The following is an 18,649-nucleotide window of genomic DNA, read 5'->3' as shown; positions in this document are numbered from 1 at the left end:
CTTGAACCTCTCAGAACCTCAGTTTCTGCACTTGTCAAATGGAGATAATGATGAATGACACTTACCTTACTTCTTGTGAGGATTAAATGACTAAATAAAGACTGATTTTGAGAATGGGGGAGTGGAAAGGGGAAAGAGATAGAGGACAATTTTTTTTTCTTTTTGTGGGGGCAGAGGGAGAAGGAGAGAGAGAGAATATCAAGCAGACTCTACACCCAGCATGGAGCCCGACATGGGGCTTGATCTCACGACCCTGAGATCATGACCTGAGCCCAAATCCAAGAGTTGGACACTTAACCGACTGAGCCACCCAGGTGCCCCGAGGACAGTTTCTTTTTTCTTTAGTGAATAATGTATATTTCTATTTTGAAAAAAAAATTTTTTAAAGATTTTATTTATTTATTTATTTATTTATTAACTTTTATCTGCTTATTTATCAGAGACAGCACAAGCAGGGGGAGCTGGAGGCAGAGGGAGAAGTAGGCTCCCTGCTGAGCAAGGAGCCCGATGCGGGACTCAATCCCAGGACCCTGGGATCATGACCTGAGCCAAAGGCAGATGTCCTACCAACTGAGCCACCCAGGCATCCCAAAGATTTATTTATTTTAGAGAGAGAGAGCAGGATTGAGAGCATGCACGGGGGAGTAGGGAAGGACAGAGAGAGAATCTCAAGCAGACTCCCTACTGAGCATGGGGTCCAATCGAGTGTGGGGCCCAATCAAGCGTGGGGCTCAATCCCACAACCCTGATATCAGGACCTGAGCCTAAATCAAGAATTGGATGCTCAACTGACTGAGCCACCCAGGCATCTCTTGAAAAATATTTTTAACATGTGTATGTTTCTTTTCTAGCGAGATTAGTGAAGATTTTATTTTTAAAAACAAAGATGTTAATATATTGTTTTTTATAGAGTGGGAGGGTTTTGTTTTGTTTTTTGGTGCAAAATGGTGATTTTATTAAAGCATGGGGATAGGACCCATGGGCAGAAAGAGCTGCTTTAGGGTAGGAGGTTTTTTTTTCTTTTTACAGATTTTATTTATTTATTTGTCAGAGAGAGCACAAGCAGGGGGAACGGCAGGCAGAGGGAGAAGCAGGCTCCCTGCTGAGCAAGGAGTCCAGTGCAGGACTCCATCCCAGGAGCCTGGGATCATGACCTAAGCCCGAGGCAGCCGCTTAACCAACTGAGCTACCCAAGCGTTCTAGAGTAGGAGATTTTTAGAAAATACTTCCTTGTCTTTCCACCCAGATACTTCTGTATTATGAGGGCAGTGAAATACTAGAACCCCACCCCAGGCTGCCAGGTGAGCTGGTATGTAGGTATAGGCAAACAACCATTTCCTTTAAGTAAAGTTGGAACTCAGGAAGTAGTATTTGAAGAGTAGCAAAGGGATTGATGATAATAATAGCAGCAGTAATAGTAATGGCTAACTGATGAACCAGGTACTTTATGTAGATTGTCTTCTTTTCATAGCAACCACATGAAGGCTGGTGCTATGAGAAATAGAGCAGTGCAGACTTCCTGCCCTGACTTCTCAGCTTTGTCAGTAATTAGCTGAATGGCCTTGAATTAGGAAACTGCCTCTTTTTCCTTATCTAGAAAATGAGCATAATAATAGTACCTGCCTCATAAGGTTGTGATGATTAAATGATGTAAACCATGTAAAGCGCTTAGCATAGTGCTTGGCACATAGAAAGTGCTCACTATGGGGTACCTGGGTGGCTCAGTCGGTTAAGTGGCTGCTTTCAGCTCAGGTCATGATCCCAGGGTCCTGGCATCGAGCCCCACATTGGGCTCCTTGCTGAGTGGGGAGCCTGCTTCTCCCCTGCCTGTCATTACCCATGCTTGTGCTTGCTCTTTCCTTCTCTCTCTCTCTGTCAAATAAATAAAATCTTTATTTTTATTTTTTTTTAAGATTTTATTTATTTATTTGACAGAGAGAGACACAGCGAGAGAGGGAACACAAGCAGGGGGAGTGGGAGAGGGAGAAGCAGGCTTCCTGTTGAGCAGGGAGCGCAATGCTGGGCTCAATCCCAGGACCCAAGGATCATGACCTGAGCCGAAGGCAGACGCCTAACGACTGAGCCACCCAGGCACCCCTAAATAAAATCTTAAAAGAAAAAAAAGAAAGTGCTCACTAAATGTCACGTTACAATAATTAAAGCAGTTGGGGAAGCAGAGGCTTAGAAAGAGGTAAGGTATGCCTAAGTGACATAGCAAATAAATGACAGAACAGTAATTTGCTCCTGGGCAAACTCCAGGGCTCTTGTTTCTTTCTTTCTTTCTTTTTTTTTTCCAGATAGGCTCCACACCCAGCATGGGACTTGAACTCACAACCCTGAGTTCAAGAGTTGCATGCTGTACCAACTGAGCCCGCCAGGCACTCCGTCCAGTGCTCTTGTTTCTTACCATTATACTGTACCACCATCATGGATTGAAGGGAAGAGATTGGGCATGAACTGTATTTTGTCCAACTTGAGAGGTGAGCATAGATCTGAAGGTCACAGTGGGTTCAGACCCCACATAAGCTTTATTTGTGATCTTAAGCATCTTATCACCATAGCATGTACTGGTTATTCTCTGAAGTGATTTTTCCCTAGATCCAAAGAAATCAAAGAGTGATGGGTCATTTTTGGTCTTCTGCTGAGGGGTTGAGTGTTCCCTGGCTGGGGCCAGGAAGTGGAGCTGAATAAACACCTGTATCTTACTGCTTTTGGACCTAAGTAGGAGCTTTTCCTGTCTCTTGTTACTATGATTGTGTTTCCTAATACAACTGGTAATGATGAGAAGCAGAGCAGTGTATACATCGAGCACTTTATGTGCCATGCATTTGACATGGGTTGTCTCATCTATTCCTTAATGTAACTCTAGAAGCTAGTCACTCTTACCCTCTTTTATAGAAACAAAGAGATTAGGAAACATGCTTAAACTCACATAGTCAGTGCTGGGATTTGAATATGCAATCTGGCTGTAGAGTCTACATTCTTAACCTCTACACTCTACCGTTTCTATTCTTTCCTTACCTGTCTAAAGCACATAGTATGGGGCAGATGGCTTAGTAGGGCCAGTCCTATTTTTCCCATCTGAAAAATGGAAAGCTTTTGACTACTGGGCTAGAAATAAGGAGGCCTGTGATCTTGTCTTAACCTTGTCACCAACGTCCAGGACTTCACTTTCCTCAGCCTTATTGTCCTCATTCATTAAACAAAAGGGTCACTCTAGATGGTCTCTTAGATCCCTTTTAACTCTGATGTTCTGATGGACTTTTTGAAGTGAGGAGAATAATATTTGCTCAGCTCCTTGATTTTGGAGTGGTGGTATTTGTGAGATTTTAGGGACCCTCTTTGTGCAAGGGAGGATGCCAGATTTCAGGACAGAGAATACTGCCTTCCTGAAGAAGGTAGGGCTGGGCTCTTTTTTTGAGGCTGGTTGCCTAGGGAACCTAGCCTCTGGCCAGCAACAGTCAGGAATGCTTTGGTTGAGAGTTGGGTACAGATAACTAAAACAAGCAGCACATTTAGGTTTCACTTTCCACCCTCCCCTGCCCCCCCCCCACCCCCCAGCTACCTTTCCTTTAAAGCTCCCAGTTTTATACACTTTCTGTATGTTAGTACTTTGTTAAGAAGTTTGCTATTTAATCTTCATAGTAATCTTATCAGATAAGTGTACTATTTTAAATTCGCAGATAATGAAAGCGAGGCAAATAGAGTTAAATAATTTGTCTATAGTTACTCAAGTGGAAAGTGGTATCCAACCCACTGTATTGTACTGCCTGGTTGGAACTTAAAAAAAAAAAGCAGAGGGAGGACTCTATTTATTAATGATGTTTGTTTTGGTTTTGTTTTATTTAGAATGATAGACTCTTGGAGCTGGAAAGGGCCTTTGCGGTAATAGTCAATCTCCTTGTCTCCTGTCTGCCATCCAGTTACAGGAATGCTTTCCATTATCCCCCTGACAGATGATCACCCAAGTTCTTTTTGAATGTTTCCATTGCTGGGGAGCTCATCACTTCTTGAGGAATCCCATTATATGTTGAATAGCTCTCTTTGGTAAGATATTATTTCTTGTTTTGAATTGAAATCTAATTGAGATGACTTCTCATCAGTTTTAGGCCTGTTCCCTGGAACCGTGCAGGATAAATATAATCTATCTTTCACATGCCAATCTTGTGAATGTTTGAATACACTCTTCCTATTTATAAGGCATTTTGCAGTTTTCTCATAGCATCTAAACTTGATTTCAGTTTGGATTGGTCTGCACAAAAGCAGTCTCTGTTTTTTACTGCTTTACAAGTACAGCCTTGCAACAACAAATCTATACTTCATTTCTTATGGTTAGGCACAAAATACGGGCCCTTCCCACATCTTTGGAGAATGAATGGATAGTGAGCTGAGTCTCTACAATTGTATATGAGTCTGGAGGGTTTGCAGTCTTCTCCTTTTGTTATCTCTAGGACATTAGACTGTCAGAGCTTCACGCTGTCAGAGCTCACAAAATGGCTGGAAGTTTATCCGGGCATTTGACAAAACTGCATTTACTTCATCAGGCCACTAGGTGATGAACAACTCACAAACCTAGACTTCAAGAATGGTTGTGTATAGGACAGTTTCTGTTTATACTTGGAAAGGCCGTCAGAAGTCATCTGGTACAGCCTCATTAAAAGGTCTTTTTTGGGGGAGGGAAAACATGTCTTGTGTACACTTTGTCTTTCCCAGCTTTGCTCCAGTTTTAAATATTAATTTGAATAGGATGCTTCTTCTCTGAGTGATTTCTTTTTTTTAAATTTTTTATTTATTTATTTATTTTAAAGATCTTATTTATTTATTTATTTTGACAGAGAGAGACACAGCAAGAGAGGGAACACAAGCAGGGGGAGTGGGAGAGGGAGAAGCAGGCTTCCTGCTGAGCAAGGAGCCCGATGCAGGGCTCGATCCCAGGACCCTGGGATTATGACCTGAGCCGAAGGCAGACGCTTAACGACTGAGCTACCCAGGTGCCCCTTGGTTTGTGTCTTTTTAAAATAACTCTGCCTGCCACTTGTTGAACTGTTTAGACTTAAAAATTTGTCTTTTCTTAGTTCAAGGAAGTTTTATCGCTTTCCTTCCATCTGTTTCCAACCTCCTTACTTTACAGATGAAGAAACCAAGTCCAGAAAGGTTAAGTGACTTGTTCAAGGTCACTCAGCTAGTTAATAGTGAACCTCAAACAAATAACTTGATTTCTTTCTTTTTTTTTTTTAAAGATTTATTTATTTATTTGAGAGAGCGAGAATGAGAGAGAGTACATGAGAGGGGGAGGGTCAGAGGGAGAAGCAGGCTCCCCGCCGAGCAGGGAGCCCGATGCGGGACTCGATCCCGGGACTCCAGGACCATGACCTGAGCTGAAGGCAGTCGCTTAACCAACTGAGCCACCCAGGCGCCCAAATAACTTGATTTCTTTGATGAACTAGACTTTCATTGTATTGACTATTGCTCTGTTGAGAGAGCCATCATGAAAAACGTGGAAATTTTTTAGTGAGGCAGGGATTTTGCTGAGGGTTCGTGAGGAGATGAAGGAGGAGGAAGAGATGATAAAGTTCATTACGATTAAAATATGGCCCATTTGGGGTGCCTGGGTGGCTCAGTCAGTTGGGTGTCTGACTCTTGGTTTTTGCTCGGGTTGTGATCTCAGGGTCATGGGATTGAGCCCTGCATTACAGAGTCTTCTTGGGATTCTCTCCCTGTCTTTCTCCCTCCCTATCTGCCCCTCCCTCCCTCTAGGATAAATAAATAAAATCTTTAAAAAAATGTGGCCAATTTGAAGGACTATAAAATTCACAAGGTATCTCAGTTACTAGAGTTACCCCAGAGCTCTAAAACTTAATAAAGCTAGGAAGTTGAGTGAATACTTGGAGAATTAGGTATCTAATTGTCAGGAGTTGGATAAGCATGGTCATGCCCTGTTGTAAATATTGGAAAACATGTAAGTATCTGAAAGCTTGGAGACAGGCATCATAAACTGTCTTATCAGTGGTCTGGTTTCTGTTTTGAATTACAGCCTGGGACCCTTTTCTACTGGGAACCACCTGTTCCTGGCTTTGTTGATCTTTGGATTTCCCCAGCTCTCAGTCCCTTTCAGTTTTGAAATGAAACCTACCCCAGAGGGTGAGGTCAGGTACTGAGAGGACTTTGACAGCTCACACCAGGTTTTTTTCTAGAGTCTGGTATGTGACTGTGTGAAGTGTAAGGCTCAGCAGGCTGTGATATAGACTGATTGATGGTGAATCAGCTGTTGGGTAAGGCTCAGGTAGTGCTATTTCTTTGGGTAACCAGGAAAACACGTAGACCAAATATGTTGTCTTTCATCCTTAGACAGTTGAAAGTTAAGAGTACAGTCATCAGAGATCTGCCATGATCTTGCTGCCTTTGGTTTACTGAAGGAGGAAAGGCATTATTTCAGTGTCTTTTCTCCTTGTTTTTAGAGCCTCCTTTCTTTTCAGGAAGGAGCCAAGTCCTTGGCTTCTTTCTGCTGCTCCAGCTTCTAAACGTTTATACTGTGCCTCCTGGAATTGCTGCTTTGATGTGAAGTGACTCCTCTAGATACCCCTAGACACACATACCCTCATGTCCTGACCCCAACCCCTTCACAGAATTTGGCTTCCCTCTTCCCTTTGTTGTGAAACTGGTTTCCATGATACTCTAGCGCTTTGCTTGGAATCTTTATAAGCAGTACTGGCTCTTTCTTTAACTCACCCCATACCACTTCCCCCTGATTTTGCCTGACTGTCCCCCAGCCACATCCCTCAGTACTACAAAGCTGCTTGTAGACCTTCAAATACTTTTTTTCTATTGAGATTTTTACTGGCCAGCAAGGCCACCTGATTCCTGTCCTTAAGGTTGGCATCTATACTCATTCTCCCATGGTGGTGGTGGTGGTTGTTTTTTTAAGATTTTATTTTTTTAGGTAATCTTTGCATCAATATTGGGCTCAAACTCCCAACCCCAAGATCAAGAGACGCATGTTCTACTGACTGAGCCAGCCGGGTGCCCCATGTTTGTTTAAGACTTTGGTGTCTGACCTCTCCTCCTGGGACTCTGGCCCAGGCTAGGGAATTGGTGGTCAGGCTTGGCCTGGGTCTAGTGATTCAGGGTATACCATGGAATTAGGGAGCTTCGTGTTAATATCTTAGATGTGGGGAGATGGGAAGCCTTAAGATCTGAACACCAAGGCCATTGGGAGTGGAAGGGACAGAGAAAATTTAGCATCTGAAATAATGGATATCCTTTGTAGGCTCTCTCTTCTCCCATTTGTAGGCTCCCATTTAAAAAAAAAAAAAATTAAGAGGTTTTTTTAGAACAGTTTTAGGTTCACAGCTAAATTGAAGGGAAGATACAAAGATTCCCGTTATTATTGTACTTGAGTAAGCTCTGTGCCCAAGGTGGGGCTCAAACTCACGACCCTGAGGTCAAGAATCACATGCTCTACCTACCAACTGAGCCAGTCAGGCGCCCTGAGATTCCCATTATTTTTTGAAAAGTTGATCTTTAGCTTTATAGGGAATGTAGTAACAATCTAAAAAAAAATTAAAATCTGTAGATTATTTTGAATTCTCCTGCTCCCCCCACACCCATTTCAGTTATTTTTGTATTCCTCAGAGGTGGTAACCTGTTAGTGTTTGGAATTTGTACATACCAGACTTTTTTTTTCTGTGTTTACATACATATGTATGAACCCAGAAAAGTGTTATTTTTGTGTCTTATTTATACAAATGGGGTCACATTTTATGGATCATTTTGGTATTTCTTTGATTCAGTAAGGTGCCTTGACAATATTTCATATTGGTACATAAAGATACTTCTCATTGATTTTGGCTACTGTATAATATTTTCTAGTATAGATATGCTGTATTTAGTTATTTTCCTATTGAGAGACATTAAGGCATTTCCATTTTTTTGTTGTTATAAAGGATTCTTGTTGTGTTTTAAGTGTCAGCGTTCTCTTCCTAGGCCTTTTCTTTTCTCATACTCTTCCTGGGTGATCTCAACCCTTCTGACAGCTCCACTTAACCATCTACATATGGATGATGCCCAAATCTTTCTCCAGACCAGTGTCCAGCTTGCTCATGTGGACAGCATCACGGGGATGTTTTGCATACTCGCCATCATGCAGCCTCCTGCTTTTCCCACTTGCCTCATCCAGTGTCCTGTCACATGGTAAATAGCACGCAGTTATTAGGCCCAAAGGCTAGTAGTTATTGACAGACTTCCCTTTCCTTCCACAGTCAACAACCAGCCTGTCACTGGGACTTTTCCTCCGTAGTGTTTCTTGGATCCAGTTGCTTTCTTTCCTTCTTCATTGCCACTACCTTGTACCTTAGTTTTATGACTTATAAAATAGAATACTTGTGAGTACTAAATAAATTAATAACATGTAAAATGTTTAGAAAAATAGATCAGCACCCAGTAAGTGCTATGTGAATGTTGGTTGTTGTCATCATCATCATCATCATTGTTGTTGTTGGGTTCTTCTCATCTTAGTGTACATAATACATTTTCATCTCTACCTCCAGTCTTGATTTTATCCTTCCCCACCTTCATTTCACTCTGCACATTGCAGTCAGAGTGATCTTTATAATATATATGAATGATCATGGTCTAACTTTCCTGCTTAAGAAACTTCAGTGATCTTGCCATTGGACTTTTACATGAATTGTCACCCCCACCTAGAAGGCTTTTTCCCTTGATCTTTTAATTACTGTTTTTTTGGGGTTTGTTGTTGTTTTGTTTTGAGATGTATGTTTTTATTTATTTTTATTTTTTCTAAAGGTGTTATTTATTTGACAGAGAGAGAACACAAGCAGGGGGAGCAGCAGCGGGAGAGGGAGAAGCAGGCTCCCCACTGAGCAGTGAGCTCGATGCAGCTTGATCCCAGGACCCTGGGATCATGACTTGAGCCAAAGGCAGACACTTAACCGACTGAACCATCCAGACGCCCTGAGATCTCTGTTTTTAAATGTCATGTCCTCAGAGAGGCCCTCCCCTGACCACCTAATTATTCCAAAGTAGCCACCCATATCCTTTCTATCACATAACCTATTTTAATTCTTTCCATAGCACTTATTAATATGTGATATTTTTCTAGTTTATCCATGTATTTGTTTATATAGTCTCCTTCAATTAATTTTTATTTATTTATTTATTTTTTTAAGTAGGCTGCACGCCCAGCCTCAGATCAAGAGTCACAAGCTTTACTGACTGAACCAGCCAGGCACCCCTGGTCTCCTCCAGTTAGAATTAAATTCTCTGAGAACAGGGATGTTGTCTGTTTTTTTCACTGTTATATTTCTAGTGTGGATAACAATGTCTGGTACATTGTAGGCACTCAGTGAACACTTGTGAAGTGAATTATAAAACAGTTTCATATGTCTTATGAGGCCCTTTTTGGTCTCTCCAGCATCTTCTGCTTCAGGACACCCTCTGCTTTGGCCTCTCCATCCCCCAGCTCATCTCTTCAGATGTGTTTTCTTTTTTTTAAGATTTTATTTATTTATTTGAGAGAGAGAGAGCACATGAGAGGGCAGAGGGTCAGAGGGAGAAGCAGACTCCCTGCTGATCAGGGAGCCCAATGCGGGACTCGATCCCGGGACTCCAGGATCATGACCTGAGCCGAAGGCAGTCACTTAACGACTGAGCCACCCAGGTTCCCCAGATGTGTTTTCTTGCTGCAAGACCTTTGCAAATGCTGTTCCCTCTACTTAGAACACTTTTTTTTTTTTAAGATTTTATTTATTTATTTGAGAGAGAGAGAATGAGAGAGAGAACATGAGAGGGGGGAGGGTCAGAGGGAGAAGCAGACTCCCCGCAGAGCAGGGAGCCCGATGCGGGACTCGATCCAGGGACTCCAGGATCGTGACCCGAGCCGAAGGCAGTCACCCAACCAACTGAGCCACCCAGGCGCGCCTAGAACACTTTTCCTCAAGCGCCCAGCCACTGCCTGGGTATCTCCTATTTATCCTTCAAGTTTCAGCTTAGGTGTAACTTCACTTGACTGCCCTTCTTAGTCTTACAGCTCTACATGCATTACCTTTAATTATACATACTGTAATTATTTGTCTGTCTCCCTCACTAGATGGTAAGTTTTGTTGGGCAAAGGCCTGTGTCTTGCTCACCATGTATTAGTCGTAACCGCTGTGGGCTGGAAGCATCTCTTGAGGTGGGGTGCTGGGTAGGGCTACCCAGACTACCAACTGAGTGCTAAGAAGGTGCGTCTTCGAATGCCAGGGTAAGGTCTAGGCATTTGGCCCTGGCTCATTGTCATTGTCTTTATTCCATCTTTGGTGATTCCAGTGTTGGCCTGGATGAACTATCTAACATGCTTGAGAGGAATCATCTAATACACTTGTCTCTCTCTGAGACGTATTCATAAAAATCAGTGTAGCTGGCAGAGGACTTGCCCATGAATGGGGCCTGAGTGCTGAGGATAAAAGTTGGGGATCTGGGTAGGCAGATTATTTACTCTGAGTGGCTGATGGCAGAATAACTGAGAGTGGAGTGGAATTCTAAGCAAGGAAGGAAGCAAAAGGCCTTAGGGATAAGGTGAGGCAAAGATGAAACAGGAAGCTGAATCATTAAGTCAGAAACCTAGAGAATCAGGATAATGGGTGGAGTGTACGAAAGGACAGGGCAAGCAGTTCACGATTAGGGCCATAAATAACCTTGGGGATTACTTAAATCATCTTTTGGCATTCTTACCTCTTTAGTGTGGAACCAGCTTTTGGATTAGAAGAAGGATCAGGTAGTTGACATATAAAGGTTTGAGCTAGATTGCATATTACTTTGTATTTTATGTGTTAATTACCTGAAAGTCAAATCCTCAGAAATCCTACTGTACCTTTTCCCCCACGCTTCAGTTTCTGCTCCCTCTTAAATATAGTAGGTTTAACTAGCTAATTTTTGAAAAAGTTTCCTGTATAGAAGCCTGTAGCAATCCTGGTGTTCTGCTAAGGTAGGCTGAGGATACTCCCTTCAGGTAGGGTGAGCACTCCTTCAGGCTGTACCTCCTCCCACCAGATCATGCATAGGAGCTGGCCTTAGCAGCCTCAGGAATTCAGGACTCTGCCTAGCCTGAATCTGTGGATTTCTCTCTGAATTTTGGGGAGGGACATGGGAGTGTAAAATATAGGGTGGTATTCTATCAGTGAGGCATAGTAGGGGTAGTAGAAGATTGGCTGGGTGTGCATAGATGGAGGATCTGAAGGTGTATAGGCAGTGGGCTTCGAAGTTTCTGACCTGGAATGGTCCTTGAATTTATGGCAGTATTAGGTTGCTTTAATGTGTCAAGTAGAGAATCTTGGTGAGTGGTGCCTGTCATTAGCCCTTGGAGGTGTTCTGTATATTTTTCTGTGTGGCCTGGAGGTCTTCTATAGACTGGTAGCTGGCATCTTGGTGGGTGCTTGGTGAGGGGGAATCATGGGGATAGGAACAATACATACTGAAGAGAGGTATATTCTCTTTTGAAGGTTGGATAGAGTGATTGTGTGCACATCCTGGGCAGTCTAAGGGACTTAGAGCCCCTGCTCCCTGTCTTTGACTCCTCTTGTTCTCTAAGCCTCATGCTCTGATGTCCTGCCTTTTATTTTCTGCTTTGGTACCTTCAAATTTCATAATCCGTTCTGACTCCTCATTCTAGATTACTCCATGTCCAGCTTGATTCTTGGTTCTACATGGTCCCCTAATTTTGACATTGCCAGCCACCTTCATGGAGGGCCTTCTCCATTAGTCCTGTCTGTAGAACTGTGATTTTGAAGCTTTAATGCATCAGAAATACCCATGGGGGCAAAAGAGTAGTGTGCTGGATACTTATTTAAAATGCAGATTCCTGGGGCGCCTGGGTGGCTCAGTCGTTAAGCATCTATCTGCCTTCGGCTCAGGTCATGGTCCCAGGGCCCTGGGATCCAGCCCCGCATTGGGCTCCCTGCTCCGCGGGAAGCCTCTTCTCCCTCTCCCACTTCCCCTGCTTGTGTTCCCTCTCTCGCTGTGTCTCTCTCTGTCAAATAAAAAAAAAAGATTTAAAAAAATAAATAAAATGCAGATTCCTGGGGGTGCCTGGCTGGCTCAATCAGAAGAGCATGTGACTCTTGATCTTGGGGTTATGAGTTTGAGCCCCACGTTGGGTGTAGACCTTACTTAAAAAAATAAAAAAATAAAGTAAAATGCAAATTTCCGACCTCTACTCCCTAGCTTTTCTGATTCAGTAGGTATAAGGTGGTGATCAGGAATCTGCATTTTGATTGGCCTCCCAGATGACTTTGACTACAGTCATCATCTGCAGACCATATTTGGAGACACTGACAGGGGATTCTGCTGACCTCCCATCCCTAAAGGGGAAGAATAGGGTTTTGAACCCTTTACTTGGATTTAAATGTCCTAGGAAACTTAGTCTGTCATCCAGTGGAATAATGGATAACTATCTCTGTGTACCAGCATCTCATCTCGTTGCCACAGTAGATGCAGAGCCAGATGAGGTGTAGAAGGCCTTAATGACTAACCCATGGCAGGTCAGCACCTCTGGGATTTACAGGAAGCTTTAACTTTGGACTCAGAAAACAGGCTAGAACATGGACCCTGAAGGCTATCGGTTGCACTGCAGATTTTCTCTAGGGTGCCTCTCTTTTCCTGTGCACATTGACCCTGTCCTAGTGTAGGCGGTCTTTATTTGGTTCCCAGGCTGTCTTCACTCCCTGTTGTGCCCATCCTATACACAGCTGCCACTATCCTCCTATAAGACGACCCAACCTTGTCTCTCCTTTTCAAGTTCTCTGTTGTATTCCTGTTACCTATATGATCAAGTCCAAATGTCATAGGTTGGAATACACAGTCTTACACAATTTGGCCCAAATTGTGGCCTAAAGATCAAGGAAGATCTAGTCCCTGCCTTTTTCTCAAGTCTTAATCCCAAGCCCTTCTCTCATCTCCTGCGGCACCCTTACCTGCTCGTAGTTCCTTGACCTCTTCTTCTATTCTCTGGTTTCAGAGCCTTTGTAGTGCTCTAGCCTCTGCCTAAAACAGTCTTTACCCTGCTCTTCACCTCATTAACTATCCCTTACTTTTAAGTGTCCATTAAACATTATCTCCTCTTAGAAGTCTTTTCTGGCCACTCTATACAAAGCAACTCCATGTTACTTTTTATCTTCATACCTCGTTTGTTTCCATTAGACCACTTACTGCTTTTTACTAGTTTGTCTTTCTCTCCTATTAGATTATAAGTTCCATGAAGGTAGGGACCTTCTTGCTCATGGTTATATATTCAGTGCCTAGAGGCACTCAGGGAGTATTTGTTGACCATAAATTACTTTTCACCTTCTTGTTAGTAGCTGTGTGGGTGCTTTGTGGCCCCGCACAACTCTCACCCTTTGCATGTGTTGTTGCCTCTGCTGGAAGCACCCTTTCTCTCATCAGCTGGTCAGATTTTTTTCTTGTCTTTTTCCATTTCTCTAAGCAAGTCTTTAACTTCCCCAGGCAGTGCTAGTTCAATAGAGGCAGCTTTTTGGTTCTCTTGAATGGACTTCTTGCCCTATGTAGTGGTTTCATCTATGTAAGAGATAGATGGTATTGCCCTTGGTTTATAGGTGATAAGCCAGAAGCTCTAAAAGGTGGATTAACTTGTAAATGGCAGAACTGAGATTCCAGCCCCACTGTAGAGCCCTCACTCATTCTACCTTGCTGTGATCTAAAAGAAACCAAATAGCAGACCCAGAGACACTGAAATGAAAGAGATGTTTTTTTGTTTGGGTAATGAATGTGTGTGTGTGTAGTTTATTTATTTGTCTTACACTTCTTTAGAGTTAAACACAGTAAAAGGTGTACTATTAACAAGCCGTTTATAAGGATGATGGAGTAAAGGGTAACCAGAATATTCAGAGGACAATATGTATTTCATGTGTTTTCTTGATCATCTTTGGTGACTATGACACAGTCAACATATACCCTAGTAGAAATAAGTCAAGGTGAAACACTATTAAATTCAAACCAAAGCAAGTATCAATGATCATTAATAGTTGCTTGGAGGATATATAAAGAGTTAAATCTGAACGTTTTTGTTGAGGGAAAAAATATGCAAAATTGGTATGCATAGTCTTTAACACATTTTGCTTAAAAATACATCTAGTAAGATATATAGTAATATATTGTTAAGATACTAGTTGAATAGGGATGCATGGGTGGCTCAGTCGTTAAGCATCTGCTTTTGGTTCGGGTCATGATCCCAGGGTCCTGGGATCGAGCCCTGCGTTGAGCTCCCTGCTCAGCGGGGAGCCTGCTTCTCCCTCTGCCTCTGCTGCTCCCCCTGCTTGTACTCTCTCTCTCTGACAAATAAATAAAATCTTAAAAAAAAAAAAGATACTAGTTGAATAAATTGTAGTGAATATTGCCATATTATGTCGCTGTTAAAAAGAATGAGACATACAGGCATGTACACACTCACACCCTGATATGGAACAATCTCTAAGATCTGTTATTAAGAGGAAACTAAGGCAAAGTGCAGAATAGTGTTTGTGGCATGCTAGTAGTAGTATTTGTGTGAAAAAGGGGGAGGATTCTATCTACTTATTATGCCCAGATTACCTCTTGTTTGTTTTGTTTTTAAAAATGTATTTATTTGAGAGAGAGAATGTGCATGTGTGAGAGACAGAAAGTGGGGGGAGGACCAGAGGGAGAGGGAGAGAATCTCTAGCAGATTCCCCACTGAGCACGCAGAGCCCAATGTGGGGTTCAGTCTCATGACCCTGAGATAATGACCAGAACTGAAATCAAGAGTTGGATGCTTAACTGACTGAACCACCCAGACACCCCAAGTTTTATAAATGTTTTATTTATTTATTTATTTTTTTTAAGATTTTTATTTATTTATTTGAGAGAGAGAGAGAGAGCACATGAGAGGGGGGAGGGTCAGAGGGAGAGGCAGACTCCCCGCCGAGCAGGGAGCCCGATGCGGGACTCGATCCCGGGACTCCAGGATCATGACCTGAGCCGAAGGCAGTCGCTTAACCAACTGAGCCACCCAGGCGCCCCTATAAATGTTTTAAGTACTTTGCTTTACCCTATAAATATGATCCTGAAAAGTTGAATGTAAATGTATGTGTGTGTGGTGTGTGTGTCAACAGGGACGGGCTGGGGAAGCATCAAGTTGTATGTCTAAACTTCACAGGAAAGAGGAAGAAGGAAGATCCTTTTTGTCTAGTGAATGATCCCTAACTTAATATATTTGGACTTTTGTGTATGACATTTTTCTTGAAGTAAAACACATCTCTACTGAGAATGGAACAAAAAAAGGGGAGATTGTGTTTGAAATTGAAGATACCTGTGTATGTCAGGATACCCACTATTTGTCTCTTCTTCCTGTTCATGCACTAGAAATCTTGGAGCCCCCCTTTTATAATCTGTTTCCTGTGTGTTGATTTTGTCTTTCCAAATGGAGTAAATTCTTGAAGGTGGGAGGCATATCTTATGATTATATCTTATAGTGACAAGCATAATAGAAGTTGCTCAGTAACTACATATTCAAGGAAGAAAAGAGAGGGGTGGAGAGAGAAAGAGGCTCCTCTATCAAAGAGATGATTGCTTTTGGATTTTCTCTGACTGTCTTGTTCTCTTTACTAGTAAAGAATATCTTCCACTTGTAGACTAAGTGTGTTGGAGGATTTCGTGTGTGTGTGTGTGTGTGTGTGTGTGTGTGTGTGTGTGTGTGTTGGAGGGATGTTCCCTGCTGAAAGCCCAGGAAAGAGCAGAAGCTGGAATGGGGCATGAAGGCTGTTGACCTGATGGTGTGTAATGAGACTTCTGTGTTGTAGCCCTGAGGAGAATCTCAGATTTCTGACCTGTTCCTAATTTCAAGCTTGGGTATTCAGCTGTCAGCACGGCAACTGGACCTGTATGCGCCATAGACTTCCTAAACTTAGTAGCATGTGGTAGGAATGTTTGATTAAAGTGATTTGTTGTTTTTGGTGAGAGTATGTGAAAACTCTTAACACTGGGCCTTGTGTATTGTTGGTATCCAAGAGGTGACAGAGAGTATGTGAGAAATATTTTGAAACTGTTAAGTCTTTCCTTAGGTCCCCTGCCTCTGTTCACATGCCTCCTACTCTCAGGCTAAATAGGAGATAAAAACATGGATTCCACCTTTGGGAAGTTGCCAATTCTTTACTGGTGGCTTTATGCTCAGGCAAGAGGTGTAATTGGCTTCCACATATCTGACAGCAAGTATATCTGGACCCTGTTCACCAGGTTACTCAAAACCTTACCCCAGACTGAAAACGTCACCTTGGGCAACATTCTTGGTAGGGACCTAGGCTTGAGCATCTTAGTAGGGAAGTCTGTGAATCTCTAGGGTAGTCATGCCAGGTGGTGAGTGTATGGGATTGGACGTGAGTTTAACTTAGCCAGGGTAGCTTGTTGGGTGTAGCTATGGAGGAAGGGATAAAGTAGGGAGTAAAATGGGCCCAGCTCTGTGTCATCTGCTCCTAGGAAGATGTAGGCACTTGTGTGCCAGGGGCAGAGCTCTGGACTGCTGTGGCTAGTCACTTCCCTTTGAGAGTCAGTCTTACCCCTGGCTGCCCTGCAAGGCATTTGGGGTTTAGAAGGAGATGTGAAACGGAATCTGAATCAGATAGCCTTGCTTCAAATCTTTTTTTTTTTTTTTTTAAGATTTTATTCGTTTGAGAGAGAGAGCACAAGTAGTAGGAGAGGCAGAGGGAGATGGAGAAGCGGACCCGCTGCCTAGCTGGAGCCCGACATGGGACATGAGACTCAATCCCAGGACCTGGAGATCATGACCCAAGCTGAAGGCAGACGCCCAACCATCTGAGCCATCTAAGCGTCCCAGCCTTGCTTCAAATCTTACAGATCTGCAAGGAGGAAGTGTGCGTCCTAGGATCTGTTTCCCATGTGCTGAAATAAGGAATCCCATCCAGGTGTATGGAGGTTTCCCTCCATCCTTCTTAGGCCCCTTCAGCTTGCCTTGATCTTAAGCTTTTATCCTTTTCGCACTATCACTGGCCTGGCATCTGGAAAGAGGAGGGAGAAGGGTGAGGAAGGAAGGGGAGAGTTAAAGAACTTGTAGGGGTAGGTAGATTTGTGGTCCTTAAATCCTTTCTGGAACAAAGTGTAGGGGGTGGCTCACTTGGTTGGGATCTGACTTTTTTTTTTTTTTTAAGATTTTATTTATTTTTTGACGGAGAGAGACAGCGAGAGAGGGAACACAAGCAGGGGGAGTGGGAGAGGGAGAAGCAGGCTTCCCGCCGACTAGGGAGCCCGATGTGGGGCTGGATCCCAGGACCCTGGGATCGTGACCTGAGCTGAAGGCAGACGCTTAACGACTGAGCCACCCAGGCGCCCCAAGCATCTGACTTTTGATTTTAGCTCAAGTCATGATCTCGGGGTGTGGAGCCTGTTTGGGATTTTCTCTCCCTCTCCCTCTGCCCCCCCCACCACAAGAAATAAATAGATGAAAGTGTAGGTGTGGGGAGAAGGATGAGCACGGTGGAGAACAAATAAAGGCTGCCGGCACCACTGGTCTGCAGTCAGCCTGGACCCTTGGTTGGTATTATCAAATTCTTCCTGTGTTGTTCCTCTATCCCATTTAAAGCATAAGCATGTATACACATGTAATTTCATATCAATGGAATCATACCTTAATACTGTTTTTCTTCTTTATACCATTTTGTAATCTTTTTTCACCTTTTCCCCCACTTTATTGAGATATAATTGGCATATAACATTGTGTAAGTTTAGGGTGTACAATATGATGATTTGAAACACATATATATTTTTTAATTATTATCACAATATGGTTAACACATCCATCACCTGACATAGTTCCCTGTTTTTTGTGTGTGTGGTGAGAATCTTTTCTCATTTTGTAGTTTATTGTAGACTCCTTATGTAAATAAATGTAGAATAAATGGCTAAATTATATTTTAATGTGAGGATGTACCATAATGCTTTTTATATTTTAATATTTAATCTGTTCATCTGATCTGTTATCTATGGGGCCTTCCCTGACTCCCTTGCTTAAAATTGTAGCAAACCCCCTTTCTTTCCTAACTCCCTTCTCTCCTTTATTTTTCTCTATGGCATTTAACACCACTTGATATACTGTATACTTATTTGTTTATTGCCCAATACCTTCCATTAGAATGTAAGCTCCATGAAGACAGATTGTTTTTTCTTCTTTTTTTATTCACTGGTCTCTAGCTGTTACGTAGGACAGTTCCTGGTTGGTATTCAGTAAATATTTGTTGAATGAACGAATTTGTTGGACTTTTGGTGTATTTGTTGGACTTTTTATTTGCAGTATTTTTTTTTTTAAGTGATCTCTGCAACCCAGTGTGGGGCTCAAACTCAGGACCCTGAGATCAAGAGTTGCACACTCTATTGACTGAGCCAGCCAGGTGCCCCTATTTGCAGTATTTTTGTTATTATGTACATTCTGTGATAAGCACCCTGTATATAATCTTTGTACACTTGTCTACTTATCTCCTTAGGATAAATTCTAAGAAATAGAATGGATCAGTTAAAGGATACGCACATTTAAAAAAATTTTTTTTTTAAGATTTTATTTATTTATTTGACAGAGACACAGCAAGAGAGGGAACACAAGCAGGGGCAGTGGGAGAGG

General features: G+C 42.6%; 1 protein-coding gene across 50 annotated transcripts in view; it reads left to right on the top strand.

The window, feature by feature from the left end:
* Positions 1 to 18,649, top strand: part of LOC115943569 (retroviral-like aspartic protease 1) — a 109,742-nt gene that overhangs the window by 7,490 nt on the left and 83,603 nt on the right. For 32 of the 50 annotated variants that reach the window (XR_014148910.1, XR_014148909.1, XR_014148908.1 and 29 more), the window contains 3 exons: positions 2,298 to 2,480; positions 3,924 to 4,047; positions 4,836 to 5,001. The exons of 5 other annotated variants lie outside the window; for them this stretch is intronic. The gene's annotated coding sequence lies outside the window, so the exon portion shown is untranslated. Of the gene's footprint in view, positions 1 to 2,297; positions 2,481 to 3,923; positions 4,048 to 4,835; positions 5,002 to 16,677; positions 16,944 to 18,649 lie in introns of all 50 variants that reach the window. 13 more of the 50 variants (XM_081832093.1, XM_081832110.1, XM_081832103.1 and 10 more) reach the window with 13 other exon arrangements.

This window comes from Leptonychotes weddellii, chromosome 10 (assembly GCF_054177405.1).
Source record: "Leptonychotes weddellii isolate Sample4059 chromosome 10, ASM5417740v2, whole genome shotgun sequence".
Classification (NCBI taxonomy): Eukaryota; Metazoa; Chordata; class Mammalia; order Carnivora; family Phocidae; genus Leptonychotes; species Leptonychotes weddellii.
Note: the sequence above shows the minus strand (reverse complement) of the source record. Positions and strands in the feature narration are given on the sequence as shown.